This window comes from Pleurodeles waltl, chromosome 2_1 (genome assembly GCF_031143425.1).
Source record: "Pleurodeles waltl isolate 20211129_DDA chromosome 2_1, aPleWal1.hap1.20221129, whole genome shotgun sequence".
Taxonomy (NCBI): domain Eukaryota; kingdom Metazoa; phylum Chordata; class Amphibia; order Caudata; family Salamandridae; genus Pleurodeles; species Pleurodeles waltl.
In genome coordinates, this window is record NC_090438.1 from 453,365,830 (window position 1) to 453,382,303 (window position 16,474).

Here is a 16,474-nt window from a genome sequence, read left to right on the forward strand (position 1 = left end):
AAAATGTATAGGTTTGCTAGGTTTCCATAGGTGCCGGCTGCGATAGAGGCCAAAATCCACAGTAAGTCACTTTCCAAAAAAAATGTCCGATTTCAATGTAAAAATGTGTTGTGCCTATGTTGCGTTTCCTTTTGCGGGCATTAGGCCTACCCACACAAGTGAGGTACCATTTGTATTGGGAGACTTGGAGGAACACAGAATAGAAGAACAAGTGTTATTGCCCCTTTCCTTCCTCTACATTTTTTCCTTCCAAATGTAAGACGGTGTGTAAAAAAGACGTCTATTTGAGAAATGCCTGTAATTCACATGCTAGTATGGGGACCCTGGAACTCAGAGATGTGCAAATAACCACTGCTTCTCCACACCTTTTTTTCCACCCATTTTGGAAATACAAAGGTTTCCTTGATACCTATTTTTCACTCTTTATATTTCACCCAATGAATTGCTGTATACCCAGTTACAATGAAAACCCATTGAAAGGTGCAGCTCTTTTATTTGCTCTGGGTACGTAGGATTCTTGATGAACCTACAATCCCTATATATCCCCACAACCAGAAGAGTCCAGCAGATGTAACAGTATACTGCTTAAAAAAATGTGCCACAGATGGAAAAAGTCATAGAAGAAAACATGGACAGAAATGGTTATTTTTTCACCTCAATTTCAATATTGTTTGATTTTAGCTGTTACTTTCTGTAGGAAAACCTTGAAGGATCTACACAAATGACCCCTTTCTGAATTTAGAATTGTGTCTACTTTTCAGAAATGTTTAGCTGCCTGGGATCCAGCATTGGTTTCACACCTATTTCTGCCACCAACTATAAGGAGGCTGAAAGCACAAAAAAGTAAAAATAGGGTATGTCCCTGTAAAAGGCCAAAATTGTGTTGGAAAATTTAGTTTTGTAATTAAAATCTGCCTGTTCCTTAAAGCTGGGAAAATTGTAATTTTAACACCACCAACCCTTTGTTAATGCCATTTTCAGGGAAAAAAACACAAGCTTTCTTCTGCAGCCCTTTATTCCGATTTGTTTAAAAAAAAAAAATTGTAACTGTATTTTGGCTAATTTCTTGGTCTCCTCCAGGGGAACCCCAAAACTCTGGGTACCTTTAGAATCCCTAGGATGTTGGAAAAAAGGATGCAAATTTGGTGTGGATATCCTATGTGGACAAAAAGTTATGAGGGCTTAACTGCGAACTACCCCAAATAGCCAAAAAAAGGCCTGGCACAGGAGGTGGAAAAGGCTTGCCTTACAAGGGGTTAAGGAAATAGCAGTTTCTAATGGCTTTAAGCATACTTCTTTAGCTTTGCTCTGCCTATGCTTCATAGATTGTTATTAGGAATTACATTTAGCACAGATAACATCATCTAATAGTAGAAATGAATACTGGGGATAGTATCATTTAATAGCCAAGCCGAAGGGTCTGCTTTCATAAAGTAGGTTATTAATATAGAACCAGAGGATCCTATGATCCAAATGAAACAGAACTGAACACCACATAGTCCATTGAGAAACATTGCTCAGTCCATAGTAGCCAGGGCTCAAGCCACGCATCAGCCAATTCCCCACAAAAAACAATATTAAAGTTTATTATAGAACAAAACACAATTTTCAAACCAATTTGGAAAAATGAATAAAAACTAAACAGGCAGAACAATACTAAATGATTAAATATAAATTACGCGAAGCAAAGATATGGCATTTCAAGGTTTAGGGCAAAAGCACTGTAGGAGGCTGGCCTGCTTTTTAGTGAGTACCAAGGGGTACTTACACTCTGCACCAGGTCCAGTTATCCCTTATTAGTGTAGAAGAGGTGTCTAGCAGCTTAGGCTGATGGAAAAGGGTAGCTTAGCAGAGGAGCTTAGGCTGAACTAGGAGACATGCAGAGCTTCCACTATACCACTGGTGTCATATGCACAATATCATAAGAAAACACAATACACAGATATACTAAAAATAAAGGTACTTTATTTTTATGACAATATGCCAAAAGTATCTCAGTGAGTACCCTCAGTATGAGAATAGCAAATATACACAAGATATATGTACACAATACCAAAAATATGCAGTAATAGCAATAGAAAGCAATGCAAGCAATGTACAGTCACAATAGATTGCAATGGGAGCACATAGGTATAGGGGCAACACAAACCATATACTCCAAAAGTGGAATGCGAACCACGAATGGACCCCAAACCTATGTGAGCTTGTAGAGGGTCGCTGGGACTGTAAGAAAACAGTGCGGGTTAGAAAAATAGCCCACCCCAAGACCCTGAAAAGTAGGTCTAAAGTGCACCTAAGTTCCCCAGAGAGCACAGAAGTTGTGATAGGGGAATTCTGCAAGGAAGACCAACACCAGCAATGCAACAATGATGGATTTCTGGATGAGAGTACCTGTGAAACAAGGGGACCAAGTCCAAGAGTCGCGACAAAGTCGAGATTGGGCAGATGCCCAGGAAATGCCAGCTGAGAGTGCAAAGAAGCTGCCACTGGATGGTAGAAGCTGTGGATTCTGCAAGAACGAAGAGGACTAGGAACATCCCCTTTGGAGGATGGATGTCCCACGTCGTGAAGAAGCTTGCAGAGTTGTTTCCACGCAGAAAGACTGCAAACAAGCCTTGCTAGCTGCAAGGGTCACGGTTAAGGTTTTTGGATACTGCTGTTGCCCAGGAGGGACCAGGATGTCACCAATTGTGTGAGGAGACAGAGGGGGCGCCCAGTAAGACATGGAGCCCTCTCAGAAGCAGGCAGCACCCGTAGAAGTGCCAGAACAGGCACTACAAAGAAGAGTGAACCAGAGCTCACCCAAAGTCACAAAAGAAGGTCCCACAACGCCGGAGGACAACTCAGGAGGTCGTGCACTACAGGTTAGAGTGTCGGAGACCCAGGCTTGGCTGTGCACAAAGGAAATCCTGGAAGAGTGCACAGGAGCCGGAGCAGCTGCAAATCATGCGGTACCCAGCAATGCAGTCTAGCGTGGTGAGGCAAGGACTTACTTCCACCAAACTTGGACTGAAGAGTCACTGGACTGTGGGAGTCACTTGGACAGAGTTGCTGAGTTCCAGGGACCACGCTCGTTGTGCTGAGAGGGGACCCAGAGGACCGGTGATGCAGTCTTTTGGTGCCTGCGGTTGCAGGGGGAAGATTCCGTCGACCCACAGGAGATTTCTTCGGAGCTTTTAGTGCAGAGAGGAAGCAGACTACCCCCACAGCATGCACCACCAGGAAAACAGTCGAGAAGGCGGCTGGATCAGCGATACAAGGTTGCAGTAGTCGTCTTAGCTACTTTGTTGCGGTTTTGCAGGCGTCCAGAGCAGTCAGCGGTCGATTTCTTGGCAGAAGGCGAAGAGAGAGATGCAGATGAACTCTGATGAGCTCTTGCATTCGTTATCTAAAGTATTCCCCAAAGCAGAGACCCTAAATAGCCAGAAAAGGAGGTTTGGCTACCTAGGAAGGAGGATAGGCTAGCAACACAGGTAAGAGCCTATCAGAAGGAGTCTCTGACGTCACCTGCTGGCACTGGCCACTCAGAGCAGTCCAGTGTGCCAGCAGCACCTCTGTTTCCAAGATGGCAGAGGTCTGGAGCACACTGGAGGAGCTCTGGGCACCTCCCCTGGGAGGTGCAGGTCAGGGGAGTGGTCACTCCCCTTTCCTTTGTCCAGTTTCGTGCCAGAGCAGGGCTGGGGGATCCCTGAACCGGTGTAGACTGGCTTATGCAGAGATGGGCACCATCTGTGCCCATCAAAGCATTTCCAGAGGCTGGGGGAGGCTACTCCTCCCCAGCCCTGACACCTTTTTCCAAAGAGAGAGGGTGTAACACCCTCTCTCTGAGGAAGTCCTTTGTTCTGCCTTCCTGGGCCAAGCCTGGCTGGACCCCAGGAGGGCAGAAACCTGTCCGAGGGGTTGGCAGCAGCAGCAGCTGCAGTGAAACCCCGGGAAAGGTAGTTTGGCAGAAACCCGGGTCTGTGCTAGAGACTCGGGTGATCATGGAATTGTCTCCCCAATGCCAGAATGGCATTGGGGTGACAATTCCATGATCTTAGACATGTTACATGGCCATGTTCGGAGTTACCATTGTGACGATATACATAGGTAGTGACCCATGTATAGTGCACACGTGTAATGGTGTCCCCGCACTCACAAAGTCCGGGGAATTTGCCCTGAACGATGTGGGGGCACCTTGGCTAGTGCCAGGGTGCCCACACACTAAGTAACTTAGCACCCAACCTTTACCAGGTAAAGGTTAGACATATAGGTGACTTATAAGTTACTTAAGTGCAGTGGTAAATGGCTGTGAAATAACGTGGACGTTATTTCACTCAGGCTGCAGTGGCAGGCCTGTGTAAGAATTGTCAGAGCTCCCTATGGGTGGTAAAGGACATGCTGCAGCCCATAGGGATCTCCTGGAACCCCAATACCCTGGGTTCCTCAGTACCATATACTAGGGAATTATAAGGGTGTTCCAGTGTGCCAATGTGAATTGGTGAAATTGGTCACTAGCCTGTTAGTGACAATTTGTAAAGAGAGAGCATAACCACTGAGGTTCTGGTTAGCAGAGCCTTAGTGAGACAGTTAGGCATCACACAGGGAACACATACATATAGGTCACAAACGTATGAGCACTGGGGTCCTGGCTAGCAGGGTCCCAGTGACACATAACAAACATACTGAAAACATAGGGTTTTCACTATGAGCACTGGGCCCTGGCTAGCAGGATCCCATTGAGACAGTGAAAACACCCTGACATATACTCACAAACAGGCCAAAAGTGGGGGTAACAAGGCTAGAAAGAGGCTACTTTCTCACAAGCACCAAGAATGAGAAAAACACTAATCAATCTCAATGTTTGTGGTAGATCATGGCCTACCTGTGATTTTAGGACAACCGTGATAGAGCGGTGATTGGGTACACCTTAAGGGTCCCACTGAGTAACATTTTGGTTTTAGGCCTTCCTTACATTTTTGGTTCTCAGTGACTCCAGTAGGGCAAGACAGGACGGCAAAGCTGGTTGTTGCCCCATAAAGTCAGACCCACAATGAGCTCTGGCTGAGGCCTTCAGTTTTGACAGTAAAAACTTGAAGTGCAACAAAGTCAGATTTGTTAGCTGCTGAGATCACTTTACTGTTGGGATTAATTCTTACCTTGGTTTCCAGTGCTATACCTTGACTTTGTCATTTTTTTGGATCACCGATTTCTATGGGAGGGACAAGGTAGAAGCTATAATTGACTAGAGCTCCATGGAACAAACACTTGTTTTTAGAGGTCTTGTAGTAGCCTCAAATGCTGGGTGAAAAAAACTCTAACTGGGATGCAAAACTTGCTCCTCTTTATGTGGTCACCCCCATTTCTTTTGCTCAGTTTTATTGTCAGTTTTCAGACTCTGTACACTGGGGTACCTCTGTCCAGTGTCCAATGTATGTGCTATGATGACTACAATTTGTGTAAATTGGATAATCCTTGACTGGCGTATTTGGCTTTCCTATAAGGCCATAGAATATACTATTGAAACTGCACCTATAGCCCAAAAATGTAAATGTCAGCTGTGGATTGCCGGTCTTATTGTGCCATCCAGTAGTGTGACAAGGAAAACATGGCTTCAGGTCTACCATGGCAGCCTAACTGCTGCAGTTTTAGCCTGTACTGTGGCCTGTTAAAATAACCATTTTAACAGGTAAGAACTTCCCTTTTAAATATCAGTATGTCACACCTCTGTAGGCCTTGTAGCCGTCAAGATAGTGTGCATGATATTTAAAAGTGGAGGATGTACAAAAGTAATGTTAAAATGTTCCTACAGTGACATGGTCCTAAAAGCTGTTTTCTCCCGTGACAGACCTAGCTGTCCTCTGTAAACAAATCAAAGTTTAGATTAAAATATTAAGTTTGCTATCTCTGGAATGGGACTATCGAGTTCAGTAATGAAACCACTATTCTTATTAGTTATTAAAAATCAAATTCAATGGTGAAGTCAGATTGTTAATAAATATTAAAGAAAAACAAAAACATAATTTAAAAAGTTAACTTTTCTCTGCCTGAAGTTCATGAAGGCTTATTTGCATTAGCTGTCCAGCCTTTGTCAGCTGGTACTCAGTCTGAATATGGTGTGCAATTCCCCCAGGGCTACTCAAGAGGTCAATGTGATTAGCAGGTTTACCTGAATGGGCAGGGATGACTCATTTGAGCTCAGCAGAAGAGTGGAGGGTGTGCCCCTCCTGTTAATACCACATTATCAAATTCTGCTTGGCAGTTCTGTTTGAAGCACATGTTAAACATCTGTGCCCTTCAAAAGGAACACAATGGATGTCAGAACAATTCTTATGTATTTGCTTTCTAGGACCTAAGGACCCTGCTTTTGCCCTACCATACTTCTGTCTCTTGGGCTGCTGGGGGTATAGGGTCTTCTTCAAACTGGATTTTTGTGTTAGTAGTTGATGGACACACATGATTTCCATTGTCTACTCTCCTACAGGTCCTGGCCTTCAGAATCCAAGTTAGTGTGGCCGAAGAGTTCAGTCATCTGAGATTTGCCCTGACACATTTCATTATGCACCTGTTTGCAGTAAAGAAAATAGGAAAATAGGAGTTTGCAGTAAAGAAAAATGTAGGTAGGTCAGGGCCTAGGAACAGTTACTTCATTGGTCAGAGAGGGACTAGGGCTGTTATAGGGTCCCTGTGCCCACTGGCTGGTTATCCCTGCAATGCTAGACCCTCACCCAACCTTCCCCAGAGCAAGTTCTGGATGTACAGAAGAAGAGAAGAGGACTGGACCTGTTTTCTGTCACTTGTGATTAGCTCTTAAGGACTAGGCCTACTGGTCCTTGTACCCAAAAAAAGAAGTAGTCGCCAAGTGTCAGTTGCCTGACCTCCTGTTTGGCTACACAACAATCTGATTTTCCTGAAAATTCCCTGCTGACCAGTGACACCTATAAATTGGACTGGACTTTGCTGGTGGCTTCTGCCTGATGCCCTGAAAGTCTCTAAGTCCCCCCCTTAGGTCTTGGGGGCCTTAGATCTGTACTCCTGTAGTTGTGTGGGCACTAGAAGAAAGTTTGAGAGTTTTTGAAAACCTTTCCTCCAGACAAGTGCCACTTAGAAATGTTTCAAACTTTTTTAACTTCCGAACGTTCACCGGGATCCAACCCACGCTCCATCACTTACAGACTAAAATTGCATCTTGGTCTTGATCTACCACAATCATTGAGTATCATTGGTGCTCTACTTGTTCTTGGTGCTTTTCTCACTTAAATCTTTAAAAATCTATATCTCTAGTTCCTCTTATTGGATTTTTTTGCTTTAATGCCATATTGCTTAACACATGTTTCTCTATTTTTATAAATTATAGAAAGATTTGTACTGTGTTGTGAATTTGACTTATTAGCTGTTTTGGTACCTCATAATGTGTAACAAAATTTTCTTAAGTTAAGCCTGTCTGCTCTGTGACATAACTACCATGGTTTGAGCTCAGGTTTAAATCGCTGAAGCCTTTGACTGGACTTAAAAAGACAGTGACTTAATTACTTGTGTGGGATACCAATTCACCCCAACTAATAAAACACTTCTCATAATACTATTCAGTGGTGGGATCAATAATATTTGTTTAGAGTACCACTTTGTTTCATCAGGACTTTGACTGGGTCACTTGTGATTTTTCCAAATTAATTGTGAGTCCATTTTGTGCACCTTAAGTCCTTTTTGGAGACATGTGGTGGATCTGTCTACCCTGGCTAGCCTTTTTGGTGGAGATAAAGGCCATGTGCAAGATAAGGAAGCTGAAGATGGGCCTGAATCAAAGTAAGGCGGACTATGAGAAGTCTCCCAAGGCCTAAGAAGAAGCCTTTCAGCTACAGGTCACCTGAGAGGGGAATGATGAAGACAGGAAACAACCCAAAAGGAAATCAAAGAGGGATCACTTGGCCAAGCTATCTGCCCTACCTCTGGAGAGAAGAACATTGCATTAAAGGAGATGTAGCGAGCTGTAAAAGAGAGGAAGGCTAGATTTTGACTGATGTTCAGTGAAGGTGGTGGCAACAATAGTGAGATATCTACAGGGGATCACACACCCCTCATTTGCCTAAAATGATGGTGGCTAACTTTAGGGAGGGAGTGACATTGACAAATAGTTCACATCCTATGAAAGGCCATTAAAATTGTGCAGGGTAGACAAGCATCACCAGTGGGCTGGGGAGTGGGGGGAGGCTATTGTGGGAGTTAATACCAATAATAGGAAGGCTACAGTCCTGATTCTAGAAGAAGGGGTAGATGACTCATACACACACATAAAAGAGGCACTCGTGTGGAAGTTTGGTCTTACATCTAAGGAGTACCAGAAGAAATTCTGGGACACATGCAAAGAGTCACAGCAAACATAGGCAGATTTTGTAAACATCTCATTGAAAGCATTCGATGGCTGGGTTTATACTTACAATGGGCTCTACAATATGCTTATGACAGAACATATTTTGAGTCATTTTTCTGCAGAGTTACACCAGCATTTATTGGACTCCATGTTGTCCAATCCAAGGAAGTCTGGAAGCACAGCTAATGTGTTGTTACTACTGGGGTAGCCAAATGATCCCAGAGGTGATCTAAAGAAGAATGGGATAGGCCCACACTAGGAAAAAGAGGGGAGCAACAGGTCTTTAGGAAAGTGCCACTGTTGGCATGGTTACCTCCCCACTTTTTGCCTAGTGTTGATGCCAACTTTGATTAAAAGTGTGCTGGGATCTTGCTAACCAGGCCCCAGCACCAGTGTTCTTTCCCAAAATCTGTAACTTTGTTTCCACAATTGGCACACAGTTAAGTCCCTTGTAAAAGGTAAACCATTTATTATGCCACCCTAGAGGACCCTTCACCAAGCACATGTAGACTGTCTTTGCAGCTTGTGTGTGCTGGTGGGGAGAAAAAGGCAAAGTCGACATGGCACCCCTCTCAGAGTGCCATGCCCACAAACCACTGCCTGTGGCATAGGTAAGGCATCCCTCTAGCAGGGCTTACAGCCCTAAGGCAGGGTGCACTATACCACAGATGAGGGCATAGCTGCATGAACAATATGCCCCTACAGTGTCTAAGTCCATTCTTAGACATTGTAAGTGCAGTGTAGCCATATTGAGTATATGCTCTGGGAGTTTGTCATTAGCTCCATAATGGCTTCACTGAATACTGTGAAGTTTGATATCAAACTTCTCAGCACAATAAACCCCCACTGATGCCAGTGTGGGATTTATTAAAAAATGCACCCAGAGGGCATCTTAGAAAAGCCCCCGGTATGAGATTCAAACTGCTACTGCAGGACTGACTGGTCTGTGCCAGACTGCCGCTTTCAGACAAGTTTCATGAGGTGAGAGCCTTTGTGCTCTCGGTGGTCAGAAACAAAGCCTGTCCTGGGTGGAAGTGCATCACACCTCTCCCCTTGCATGAACTGTAACACCTGGTGGTAAGCCTCAGTGGCTCAAGCCTCGAGTTACAGTGCCCCAGGGCACTCCAACTAGTAGAGTTAACCCCCCCCCCCGGAAAATAACCCACTTTTGGTGGCAAGTCCAGTGGGAAAATTAGGGAAAACAGGGAGGAGTGACCACCCCAGCCAGGACCACCCCTAAGGTGTCCGGAGCTGAGGTGAGCCCCTCTCTGCAGAATCCTCCATCTTGGTTTGGAGGACAAGGACCATTAGGATTAGGGTTGTGCACTCCTCCCCAAAGGGAGTGGACTCAAGGAGGGTATAGCCACCCTCAGGGACCGTAGCCGTTGGCTCCTGTCCTCTGACCCCTGTAACACCCCTAAACCCAGGATTTAAGAGCCTCCCTGAACCCATTTCACCAGATTCCTGGTGACCTGACAGGAAGAACTGCATAGCTGAAACCCCCAGCAGAGAAGAAGGAAGACAACAACTGATTTGGCCCCAGCCCTATCAGCCTGTCTCCTACTTCAAAGAACCTGCAAAAGAACAGCGACACATTCAGTGGGACCAGCAACCTCTGCCAAGTTCCAGAGGACTGCCCTGCACCCTAAAAGACCAAGAACGCCTGTGGGCAGTGGCCCTGTCCAAGAAGAAACAACAACTAAGGGCTCCAGCCTCACTCCGAATGTGTGAGTCCTGACCACTCTGCACCCGATGCCCACGGCCCGTGTCCAGGCCTGTGTCCAGGTGGCTCTAGCAGCTAGAGAGGATCCACACGTGATTGTGAGCAAGTGCTCACGCTGGGTTGACCTCTCCACCCCTCCATGACAATGCCTGCAGAGGGAATGCCGAGGACCCCTTTGACCACGAAGCTCCAGACAAGATATCCAATATCTAAAGACATACTGTACCCACAGCCCCCAGGCCTTGGAGAACCCCACCTCCGATGCAGCAACGTTCAGGAGATGGCCCTCCTCCCTGTCCAGCCTGTGGTTTTCCCAAGACAACCCCCTGGACCTTGCCTGCAGCCTGTGAGTGACCCCGGGGTCACCTCATAGAGAATCATTGTAAACCTGACATCTGGTTTGCACCCTGCACCCGGCCGTCGCAGTGCCGCTAAGGGTGTAGGTTTGGTGTCTACTTGTGGCCCCCACAGTGCTCCTCCAAACCCCCCAGGTCTGCCCTTCGAAGACAAGGGTACTTACCTGCCTGCAGATCTGAAACCGAGTGCCCCAATCTCCATAGGATCTCACTTTAATTTTGCCTATACCTTGACCTCTGCACCCAGCCGGCCCCATGTTGCTGGTAGTGGGTGTTTGGGGTTAACTTGAACCCAGACATGTGGACTTCCTAACCCACGGAAACTGGAACTGTAAGTGTTGAACTTACCTGCAAATCGATCTAATTTTTATTTGAATCATTTGCTTGAAGTCGATAAGTTATACAGTTTTTGAATTATTGGCAATAATCTATTTTAAAACTTAACACAGTGCAATTTTCAGAAACAGTTCCTGGGAGGAAGAAAAATTCTTGCATCCTGTTGGTTTCTTTATCAAAACCATGTCTCCAACATTAAAGTGCATACACTTCGAACTTTTCAGAGAATCATAATATTCCTTCCTTTTCTCAACCATTTTTTCTCTCACATTTCCCCCACTCATCAACTTCCATGATACTCCTTCCTCTTTACCCCAGTGCAACCATCCAGGAGACAACAGTGTGTTTGATTTCCTCCCTCTGAATACCTCAAAGGGAACTTCCTCTATAGATACATGCGGGAAAAATCTGTGCGCATTTAGAAAAGTTTTCAAACCTTCTTTCCAACATCTACCCACATCCAATTCCAACTGTATGCATTCTTTAACACTTGTGTTCAATCTTTCAATAGTACCATTTCCCTCGGGATGCTACAGAGAACATCTTCTGTGAACAATACCATGCATACTCAAATAATTCTGCATCGTAGAAGACACAAACTGGGGTCCATTGTCCGTTAAAATACTTTTGGGTAATCCCTCATGATTAAATACCTAACTCAAAAACTCTATGATTCTTCCTGATTCAATACTACTGACAACTCCAATCTCAGCCCATCTAGCAAATTGGTCAATCAATGTCAGAAGAAAATGAGTCCCACCTTTAGAGTGTAATGGTCCAATTATGTCAATGGCAACATCATCCCATGGCTTGGAAGAGAAATCTCTAGCAACCATCGGCGGAGTTCTCACTTAATGTATCTTGTCACTATAGTAACAATCAACACAATCTCAGATTAATCTCTCTACCATCAAGTCCATCCCAGGCCACCAGTAACTAAGTCTAATCCTCACCTTGGTTTTGCACATTCCTTGATGCCCTTCATGACCAAGACTCATTACTCTACCCCTCAACTCTGAAGGTACAACAAGTCTTGACCCTCGCAAAAATACACCTTTCTCAAAAGACAGTTCATCTTTAATTCTCCAATAACTTGATAAACATTGATTTGTTTTCCCACTCATTCTTCCACCCATGTGATATAGCTTCCTTCACTTGTTGTAAAACAGAATCATTAACAACTGCTGCAACCCAATCATCTGAGTAATACAACCATCTGTAATACTGCAAACCCTTACATCATCATCATCCACCAACACTTCTTTCACAACCGAACCAAGCCTCAAAAACAATCCGCAACATTGTTACGTGATCCTGGAACATACTGCACATTAAAATAAAATTCTTGTAACCCTACAATCCACTTGCATATGCACATAGAAATCAAATCTAGACCCTTTTAGTAAATACTTCCACCAAAGGTTTGTGATCAGTGTGGACAATAAATCTTCTACCCCACAAGAAACTTTAAAGTTTTTTCACAGACCAATAGACACCTAATGCTTCCCTCTCAATCATTGAATACGTCTCCTCACCATCACACAAAGATCTGGAAATGTACACTACTGGTCTAAGACAACCATCTCTTTCATTTTCCTGCAATAATACAGCTCCCAGACCTTTAAGACTGAGGGTGTTTGAGTCACAGACTTTAAACTATACCAAACCTCTTTTTTAATCAGACAGTTTTATGCTATAAGTAGTGATTTCGATGATAAACCTTTATCAGTGTAGATTCATTTTGAATGTTCTTCACTAAATTATTTTTCTTTTAGAGATGTTAATCTGATGTCAAACTATACCTTTAGCTCCAAAAATCACATTTTAAAATACTCGCACTAGTTATTACACAAAATATTTCTTGATAAATGTAATTTCCAGCAGTTTTTTTTTATACTTTTCCATTTGGTGGCATACATTACTTAAGTTGTGCAATTAATCTTTCTGTTTTAAACACTGGACACAAAAAGGAATGCACATTTTGAATGCTTACAATCACACTATCAATTACCTGACTCCTTTTTAGAGAACTATAAATTAATTTCCTCTTCTATTAAATGTGTTTTTCTGCAAGTACCACATAAATCCTGATTCATTATCACTGGTGCTAGCTATATCTCACGACAATGTTTTGCATGACACTATTCCCAAAACTGACCTCATCTACAAGACCTTACTATCTCCAAATTCTACTAGAACTAAAAGTCTTTTGGAACTTTGGAAGTGTTATGAGAAGATGATTTAGCTATCTCATTTTTTGCCCTCTCACTTTTGGTATAAAATATACCTTAAACTTTAAACTATTCACAATCTCTAAAGCCACTCTTGTTATGCAGTTACTCTTTTTTACCTACCATATTGCTGTTAGCACACCAGAACATACTGCTAAATGTGTTCCTCTCTTTCTCTTCAGTGCTGTTCCTGTTCTAAATGTGATGGCTTTTCAGTATGTATGTTACACAACTGTTGCCATTCTGCTTACAATGCAGGGAGTTTTGCTAGGGTCTTTATCACCTAGTATTTATCTTTGTCTACTAGACCTCTGCTGTTAGGCCTTTTCATTACAATTGCTTTTAAAGTAATACTTAACTGCTGGAAAGATTTCTGTAAATTATTTGTAGTTACATGGTGGAATTTTATATTAAGAACATAGAAAACATACCGTATCTTCTTCAACTTTACATCAAAAGGTTTAATCTGATTTATACTGGCTACCCTTTACTACTTTTCTTTTCTTGAACTCATCAGTCATAGTCTATTTTCCTCCCCATTTCCCTTTCTTCTTTCACTTTTCTATTTTCTTTTTTTCTTTCTCCGTCTTTTAAAACGAAAAAAATGTTTTCACTTATTTATAAATTTCTATCCTTTTTGCAATCATTTTATTATGTATCTACTTCTATGGTTATCATTTTGTATTATGTTGCCTCAAGAAATTGCAATAAAAATATTTAACAAAAAAAGATAGAGAATAGTAGATTTAGCTGCACAAAATATGCAGGTGTGCTTATATTAGAGATATTTAAATTAAGTATCACTTCATATTACGCCTTTGCCCCATTCATTAAAATGTTTTCATACAACATGGATTGTTTAATCTAAATCACGACAGTGACACTAATGATTACAGTGGTGGTGTGATTGTCAGCAGCCATAATTGATATTAGTTTGCTCGTAGGCAAAACGAAACATAAACAATAGGGGAAAATAGAGAGCAAAGAAAACAATTATAAGCATTTAGGAATGTTGTGGGTTATTTGAACAGTGTATATGATTTTTGTTAGTGTAGGTCAGTGGTAAACTGAATAGTATCGGGTACATGAAACCCTGCCTGCCTTTGCTCCCAAGGTAACCCAGCAAAGATCCTCAGTGCGCAGTTACAAATCTATACTAGCTGAAGGAATAAAAGTAAATCACTGAAGGAGTCTACGAAAATCAACACTTAAATGTATGTTGCTGGAAAACTGTCAGGGGCATCACATACCGTACATTACCTAAAACATTTAAAATTATTTTCCGGAGCTTGAGTAAGATCACTAGCAAATGACCGGAGATAGTTTGTCAAGTATGAGTCACATTAGTACAAGATCCTCTCTTCTATTTTACTCGTATGTATATTTATTTGAGGAATGGAGGGAGTGATTGCATGCAGTCTGCAAATTTCTTTTTTAGAGCAAGTTCTATTTTATACACATTTCATAAACACGCAAAAATGACATGAAGAGAAAAATTAGGTGCCTTCAATGCCGCTCCAGCTGGCCGCTGCCTTCCGCGGAGAGCTGAAACAATATGTGTCTTCGGATTATGTCCCACATAGTGTAGTCGCTCCCTATGTAAGACTGTCCGAGTTAATGTGATCTCACCAAGAGGACATGCGATGCAGTTGATCGGGCAGGGTTTCAGAAACATGTGATCCTGGCAGACACGGAAAGCCATAACTCCTTTCCGAGGCGCAGCACAGCCCCTGCATGCACCCAGGAGGATGTCCTAGTTTCCAGGGTGAACGGAAAACAGGCACACACAAGTATTGCAGCAGGGCCCATTCATCACAGTCATTCCGTACCCACGCTAAGGTCAGCTCGCTGTGAAGTGCCACTGCATTAGCAGGCTTGTTTGCTCCATCTGTCTCTACTTCTGGTGACTGCAGCTTCCTGGCCAAGTGCCTGCAATAACAATCCTATTGTTATCTTCCCTACCCAGTCCGTTCACTGGTAGCGCCATCACTTTCCCATATGGCGCCGGAAGTTTGTGTTTAAGTATGAAGCCCGACTTATCCATAAAGAACCAAATATGACCTAGGCTGGGTATATCAAGCCGCGCAAATCTGACACCCAAAAGTAGCGCATGTTTAAGATGTTCGGCTCTTCTAATGGCAGGACATGATGCACTCATCCAAATTTCTATTGTTCAGCTCGACTCAGCCAAGTTGTGTCTGCCAGTCCTTCAGCAGAAAATCCTATATATGGAACAAGGACCTTCCAATACACCTACTAGGCCTGAGGGCTCTGAAGTATTACTTAGTTTAGTCCTTTAGTTTGAATTCAATTGAAATTAAAATCCTGTGTGTGTGTGAATAATTCCATACTGACAAGATCGGTTTGAGAAGTAATCAGATACAAGTGCTATACAAATAATTCAATTTCTTCATATGTATATTATGTTCATACGTTAATGTACAAGAATCAAAATATGCTGGGCTCGATTCAAACGTCTACTTTTACGACTTTGGGAATTCACAAAGGGCATTTACGAGTACTATCTTTACTACTCTACTACTCAGAGCAGATCTCCACCCTGAGCACAAACCTAAAGATAGTGCTCGTAAATGCCTTTTGTGAATTCCCAAAGTCGTAAACGTAGAGGTTTGGTCTAAGGTTAGACCAAATGTCTAAGTTTATCTTTATGAATGTGGCTGCAAGTGTGAAAAAGTGAAACAAATGTGCAGACCTAAAAAAAGGGATACAAACAAAACATTACAGTATAACAACACAATGTACATTCCCCAATGTTTATATTTGAGTAACAAGTCAGTGGGGAAGCCAGTACATCAAAGCTAGTCTCTCATGTCAATTATAGTCCTCAATCATATGGGAAATTATTGTCAACGTTTTGGCCTCGCACAACTACAGGGGTCTCCTCAGCCTCCTCGACCTCTCACATATCTTCCAAACTACATAAATGGCCTCAAGTTTTTTTGACGTAAGCACCACCAAGAATTAATCAGAATGGTACTGCATTCCTTCTCACAAATCCTTGGAAAACAGGTCCGTAAATGAACAACAGGAGCATCCCCTTTGCTGCTTCAACTGTGAGGGTCCACAGTACACCTCCTTGCTTATTCACAAGAAATTGGAACCAAATGACTAAACTAAGTAGTATTTTTAAGCTCTCAGACTTATCAGATGTTAGCTTTGGTCAAATAAATCCCACGGGACACATGCTACATATTGATAGCCCTTCAGCTGAAAGCATGCTAGCCATGTGAACTGTACGCCTGAAATAAAAAAAGGCATGTTTTACAAGATAATAAGTAAATGTGGTTTCATGCGTTCATGTCTTTATGTCTGTGGATGCATTGTCTACAATTACGGCAAAAATGTGCATGTCAGACACAAGTGTATGGTTCATCCTACTGGTATAGTTAGAAGCTTATAATCCATGTTCTTCTATTACCTGAGTGCTGACATGCATGTCTACATTGCTTGACAATGC